Raw genomic sequence first — 7,496 nt, forward strand, 5'->3', positions numbered from 1 at the left:
TAACTTAGGGAAAATCTATTCTTTAAAGTGATTAAAGTGTTAAAGACCAAAGATGTTGCTTTGAGGACTGATGTGTGCCTGACCCAAACACAGGTATTTTCAACCATGTCAAGTGCATGTGAAAGCTGCACAGTACATACATAAAAAAATTCATGCATTTGAATTATGTCACTGATGAAGAATATGGAAGTCCCTTGGATTGCCAGAAAAAAAAAACATACTGCCAGAAGCATGTGTTCCTCTGCAAAGCTCTCTGGAAGTGAGGATGATGAGACTGTCTCAGGAACTTCAGATACCTTCTCAGGAGAGACAAGTCCCTGGAAAAAGATGTCATGGTTGACAAAGTTGAACATTAAAAAAAAAAGAGGATACTTACCTGGCAGGGGAGATACCATGATCATCAAGGTGGTTTTCCCAGGGCGAGGCTTATCCAATGCACTCCAAATATGCTGACCCTTGCGATTTCCCCAAATGTGGGAAACTCGACTGCATAGTTTGTAGTAGTGGGGGACTGCGTTTGCGCTCTCCACTGATACAGAAAAATACATAAATAAATAAATATATATATATATATATATATATAAATATGTAAATAGCTAGAGAGTGAACTAAAAGGAAGGTCCTCAAGGAAAAAGATTGACATGTGGCTACAGCAAAGGGCCTAGCAACACAGCCACTGTCAGGAGCGCACAGGACTAGGCAGTGCTTTGTTCTTTTGCTCATAGACTTTCTCTGGGCTGGCACTGGCTGAGCAGTGGATAACAGCAGTGTGTGCACATCTCTCACTAGTTCTGTTTAAAATACAAGTATACTAAATTGTGTGTTATGAACTTTAGCAGATTATACATATATGACTCTCACATTCATAATTTTACAATGCTCTAAATAGTATTATTCAAAATTGATCCCGCCTCTTTCTTACATGTTGGCATACTTCTGTGTTATTACTGAGAGTTTAGAAAATTCACTTTTTCCCAGGTAATTCCATAAGAGCCTTGAAGCTTACTGATGTTTAAAGTTTTGTGTAGGTTTTGAGAGTAATGGATAGTCATGAAGGCTCCATATAGAGGGAGATGCTTGTAGATTGACTCAGTATCATTCACTCAGAAGTCAAACCAAAGATGACAAAGCACTCTGTAGTATGTTTTTCCCCATACGACTGTATTTAGGAAGTAAATTGAATAAACAAAAAAGCAAACCCTGTGACTTTTTAGATTGGGTACTTTAAAGCTTTTATTTTTTTTAAACTCAAGAGTATCTTCATGAAGATATATTACCCATTCCGGCCTTTTAAAGAGATCCCAAATCACCTAGGGCAGGGGTTCTCAACCTGTGGGTCATGACCCCTTTGGGAGTCAAACGATCCTTTTATAGGAGTCATGTAAGACCATATTTCTGAGGTTCTTAAGAACTGAGACACTGTTTCTCTCTCTGTCTTCAGGCAGGTCCGCCGACATGCAGATGCGCCCACATACAGGCTCACCACACCATGAGGGACTGTATTAAACGGCCCTGGCATTAAGAAGGTTGAGAACCACAGACCACAGGGATATGCATTAATAGAAATATTCTTGTATGTATATATATTTTTTCTATTGAAGGAGATCCATATATGAATTCAAATTGAGTCAGTGGTTGTTAGTTTTTCCCACTGTTGCCTGTGCTACTGTCTGATGGGCACCTCTATAATTACATGAAGTTCAAGTAACAAGCCTGGTTCCAACTATCCTTCCACCAGTATCCACTTGGGATATATATGTCCTACACAATTGTATCAAAATCCGTATTACTGAAAAGTGTGTTCCCATGATTTCAGCATGCCTTTCCTTACTGAAAATACATCATATTGACAATAACAACAAAATCAAATCAGAAAATAACCCAGACACGAAAGAGATAAGAACTTGACCCCCCTGGGCAGATGTTCCCTGTTCAAATGCTTTTATTGCTATTCTTACTATCCCATGGATTTTTATTTAATTATTGAACTCTTCTAAATCATGGTTAACATGTAAGAATAATGAAGATAATGTAATATTTATTTATTAAAACAAGTGCAATGAATTGTGCAATATTATGAAAAATAGTCTAGTTTATCTTTAATCCATGATACTCTGCACATTTGAGAAATGTATCTTTTTTGGGGGGTATCTTTCTTTACCTCATGCTTGTTAAGGTGATATTAAATAAAGCATATATAAAGATATAACTTGAAGAATGTTTCTAACATAGTAAACACATGATAAATACAGAATATGATTAATAGCATATAGAAAATATTAATATATTCTGCATTTACAAGTTATTATGTACAGATGATTACAATTATTTGGGAAAATGTCATTCTGTTGCTGTTGATGATGATTACAAAAAATGGTAAGAACACCTAAAACTTTTTAAAATCTGGAATTGACAGCTGAGCTGTGCTTTTGCTCTTAAAAATATATAATTTTAGAATCTTATTTAATATATGTTATATAATTTATAATATTAAATATTATAAATCAATTTCATTGTATGATTTTTAATTAGAATGTATTTCTCACAACACTGTCTATATTTCTATAGTGTATGTTCAATTTTAACAAATCTTGATCCTCTAGAAGATTGTTATAATCATTATATAATTGTAGCCATAATCCACTTAGATTTATTTGCATTACTAAAATGTCTCAGAGCTATGGTAAAGTCATCAGATTAATTTTTGACCAACCTTCAATCAACATCTTGCACTTCTGGGATGTAGCTCCCTGGTCTACCTTACCTAAACTCATGAGCATGATTTTAGTTCCACAAGAAGCCTTTGGGAAAGAGCTTTTGAAACTCTTTAAAGAACCAATTGTCTTTCTAACTTGTCATCAACCAGCTTATCTTTGTTTTCATCCTTTAACAAAAAGATACATTTCAGAGGGTTGTGTGAATATGTAGATCATTGTGGTGCCAGCTTAATCCTACTTTCTGTATCCCTATAGGTTTGTATAGACCCAAGTGGCATCAGAAAATTGAAATAGTGAAATCATGCCAATTGAAAACATGATTGCTACTTATAGAGAACAAATCTGTGGAATTCAAACTCATTAATCTATATCACCTCCCTCTGAGGAGCAGGAAACACATTATGACAATGCAACTTTGAGAAGGGTTAGGTTGAAAAAAATTTAAAGTGATATTGAAGAACTTCAATGTTATAAGTCAAAGGGGACTTAGAATATTTTCTGAACATTGAATGTGTTTGATAGGGATGACGCTTCTCAAAGCCATATCCAATTGCTTGGATTTAGAATGCCCTACTAATTAATAAGTAAAAGCTCCTGAAATAAAACAGAATAAAACTTATAGGAATAAGAAAAATCTACTAAGGACATATTTTAATTTGTATCTGCCTTTTTATCATTGAAAAACACTAGAAAAAAATAGAAACAACCCTCCCCCAAATAGTTTCCATTTCATCATTTTTCAATAAAAACAGTTACACAATTTGTGTGGTATAACCATCACAAATAATATCCATTGCCAATATTTTCATCTACACAAAAGGAAATATTTTACTACTTAAATAACCATTCTACATTTCCCCCTTCACACACCACTGATAACCACTACTAAATTCTAATCTCTATATTTTTCATATTCTAGGTATTCTATATTAGTGAAAGCACACTATAGTTTTCACTCAGTTTTCCATGTCAGCTACTGGTATTCATTACAAAAATATAACCCTTCACGATGTGGCCTTATTTTTGCTCAGGTGTAACTGGATATCAACTTATTGAAGAAAGACAGCATTTGCAACTATAGCACCTTTGGTCATTTCCGTGATAGAAAAGAGATTTATTCAAGCAAAAATACTTCTGATTTTTAGATGACTGTTCATTAAGCATAATCGGACCTCACATATTGGAGGATGGTCAGATTATTGCTTATAGTGGTGTATATGGAGCCGTGGTATGGGTGGGGATGTGTTACTCTGCTAACTAGAAGACCAACAATGCCCCCTCCCCTCCCCCCCCAAGCCGTACTATGGGAGAAAGACGAGGCTGTGTGCGCCCAAAAAGATTCCTCTCAGAACCCCTAAGAGACGGTTCGACTTTGATGTATAGGGTGTTTCAATGTCAGAATCAACTCAGGGGCAGAGGGCTTATGTATAATGTTTTAGATAAATTTCCCACAAAACTGCAGAGGCAAAAAATGATAGTAACCTTTGAACTAGGGAGATAACAGAGTTCTCCAGAGTCATACAACCTGATTAAGCAAAGGCAACTACCTTCATGGACATTTTTGTTGCTCAGCACAAATGGAACGCAAGTTTAGTAATGAATGCTAAGGAACACCAAACTGCTCTTAATAAAAATATATATAAAAGAGGGATATATAATGCCTTAGAACATGAGATGAATGTACTCAATGGGAGCAAATCAAAGAGAAACATTCTTACTGACAACAGGTGAAAGGCAAGACTTGAAAACACACCATTGTCTAAACTAGGATTTCTTTTAGAGTTGCTTATTATTGGCCATTATTCTCATAGGGATAGCCAGGTCCTTTGCTAGGCTCTTTAGTCTATAAGGCTTTCCCCACTTATTTTTAAAGTTTGAAAATGAATATATCAACTTTAATAGTTCATAATGTAAATATTTAGAAAAATATTCTATGTGTAATGCAAAACTTCTCTAAGGATCAAAAAATATGTTTGGTTTGTTAATAATTAGAGCTTTTTCTTTTTTCAGAATTAAAAGCAGCTTTGAATTTTGTGTTTTATAAGAGAAAAAGTTTCAAAGGAATATGGAGATACAGGTATTTTTATAATATAATATTTCAAGGCAGAGGGTTTTTATATAATGTTTTATATAATCTTTCTTTAACCCTGTATGCACAAAAATATCAGGCCATATAAAATATGTCTTGTTCTTTATGAAAAAGTATTTTTATCAGTATAGTGAGCTGTTTCTGATAAATTTTACATAATTTTACATTAAAAACTGTTAAAATTGATATATTAAAGTTGCAACTCTAATAATAATTTTGGAAAAGAGCATTGCAGACTAAAACAGACTAGCAAGAGGTGCTGACTTACCCTTATGAAAATATTGGCCAATAGAAGCCTTAGGAATAGCTGACTGATCCAGTGTCTGAAAATGAGTCCTTTCAATCCCCAGGTTGGAAGGCACTCAGCCTACAGTGGGGTAGAAACGTCTCCTCAATGTGGTGCCAGCCTTCAGGGTCTGCATGGAGTCATGACTTAGCTCTTCATTTTCTCATACGGTTTGATTAAAATGGTGAAAAACAGCTGTAAATACCCATTCATAATCTAAATGTTCAATGCATGAAATATGAATTTAAAATGTTTGAAGTTGTCAAAAAAAAGGAAGGCATTGAGACCAGTATCCTATGTATTAGTGAGCTAAATGGACCGCTATTAGCCATTTTCCATCACACAGTTACATGGTATATACATGCCTGGAATGATAAATTGCAGAGAAATACACCAATGTTTATTATCAAAAAGAATAATTCAAGTTCTCTCCTCAAGTACAAAACTGTCAGTGATAGTTGTGTAGTGAATATTCATATATTCAGCTATAAAAAATAAGAGTCAATATGGGTATTATTCAAATGTATAATCAAACATTAATTCCAAAGGAAAATAGAGAGAGAGAGAGAGAGGAAAATTTAACCAACTTCTGCAGCTTGAAATTAACCAAACATGACATCATAATGCACTTATAAGTACCAGTGATTAAAATATGGAAGTGTGAAACAAAGGAGGAAAATGAATATTTGGAAAATTTCCCCTTGGTAATAGAAATGTTATCTGAGATCATATGCTATAATTTTGGGGTCGAGAGCGGGCCTCAAAAATACCAGAAAACCTGCTAGGCAAATTCTAAAAGCGCTGTAACACTCACATATGCTATAATTTCATAAGACCAATAAGTTGTTCCTTGCATATGTTATATTTTACCATCATAAACAGTGGACCCTTGTGGTGCTATTGGATAGGTGTTGGTCTGCTAATGTTTGAAACACATCAGCCATTCTTTGGGGAAAAGATGGGGCAGTGAGTTTTGTGCTTTTTTGTTTTTGTGTTGTATTAAACCTTGTGCATGTGGAACACTCTGGGTAGAATGCACAAAAGTAAATTTTGCTGCAACTGCAGAAAAAATAATGGAGAAGTTCAATATAATCAGTCTGAAAAAAGTCAGGGGAACAACTTTGGAACAAAAAATCATTTGCTAATCTTAAAAATGGAGAAAATTTACAAGGTCATGAGAGCTAGAGTATGACCTTCAATCAATACTGCTGGAATGTAGGAAACATCTCAAGAATATGTGGACAGCAATGGACACCAAGGTCAGATGACATGTGGGAGGGCATCAAGGACATTTTACATGTTGAAAGCCAAAGGTCATTAAAACACAGTAAAGAAAGAAAAGACTAAAGTGAATATTCTAAGATATTAAGTTTGCACTTGAATTCAGGATAGATAAAGCAAATGGTTAAAAATGGCGACATAAAAAAAAACTAAAGATATTTCCAAGGAAAACTTGAAAAGCCAAAATAAAGTATTATAATGAAATGCACAAAAATATGGACCTACAGCCCTGAAGGAAAGAACCAGATTAGCATTTGTCAAGCTAAAAAAACTGAAGAAAAAATCCAAGTTTCAAATTGAAATGCTGATAACTTCATGGGAAAAATATTGACAGATTCAGGGACAATAAAAAGAAGATGGGACTATCAATGGCTATCAAATCATAAAGAATTTATTGGTTTTCAACTATTTCAAGAGGTAACAAATGATCAATAAGCAATAGTATTAAGGGAAAAGTCCAAGATATAATAAGACATTGGTGAAAAAACAATATTACATTAATTGGAATTAATGAAATGCCAATGGAAATATTTTATTTTAAAATAATTTTATTGGGGGCTCTTACAGCTCTTATAACATTCCATACATCGGTCATGTCAAGCATATTTGTACATGTTTCCATTATCCCAATTGAAATAGTTTAACAAAGTGATATAATGCTGAAAGCACTCCCTGGTCCATGTGAAACAGTCCCATAAATAGTGAAGACAGTTACCTATCCAACTCATTCGATGAAATTCATATTTGTCCTCATTTCAATGAAAGGCAGTCCAACAGGATGCAGACATTATTAAGTAATATTCTTAATATCTCATACAAGTAACTATATGCTGAAAGTAATGCAAACATTGTTGCAGCAGTTCAGAGATACTGAGAATTTCCAGAATTTCAAGTCAGATTTGGAAGAAAACTTGGGGTGAAGTATATCACATTGCTGATAGCAGATGAGTTGTGCTTGAAAGCACAGAATATCAGAAAGAATTTAACCTGTATTTTATCAATTAGGGAAAGGCATTCAATTGTGTGAATCATAAACAATATTGTAAGATTTCCAGGAATGGGAATTTTGGGGAACACTTGGTTTGTGCTCATGTAGAACCTGTACATAGACACCAGAACAAGA

At 34.2% G+C, this 7,496-nt stretch overlaps 2 non-coding genes across 2 annotated transcripts; one reads left to right on the forward strand and one right to left on the reverse strand.

Annotated features, from left to right (window-relative positions):
• Positions 1 to 368: 368 nt before the first annotated feature.
• LOC142453837 (U1 spliceosomal RNA) lies at positions 369 to 532 on the forward strand. The gene has a single exon (XR_012785421.1). It is a non-coding gene; the product is annotated as a U1 spliceosomal RNA (small nuclear RNA).
• A 5,313-nt stretch (positions 533 to 5,845) lies between these two features.
• Positions 5,846 to 5,904, reverse strand: LOC142453988 (U7 small nuclear RNA). Its single transcript, XR_012785530.1, has one exon. It is a non-coding gene; the product is annotated as a U7 small nuclear RNA (small nuclear RNA).
• Positions 5,905 to 7,496: the final 1,592 nt, after the last annotated feature.

Source organism: Tenrec ecaudatus, chromosome 7 (genome assembly GCF_050624435.1).
Source record: "Tenrec ecaudatus isolate mTenEca1 chromosome 7, mTenEca1.hap1, whole genome shotgun sequence".
In the NCBI taxonomy this organism is placed as follows: domain Eukaryota; kingdom Metazoa; phylum Chordata; class Mammalia; order Afrosoricida; family Tenrecidae; genus Tenrec; species Tenrec ecaudatus.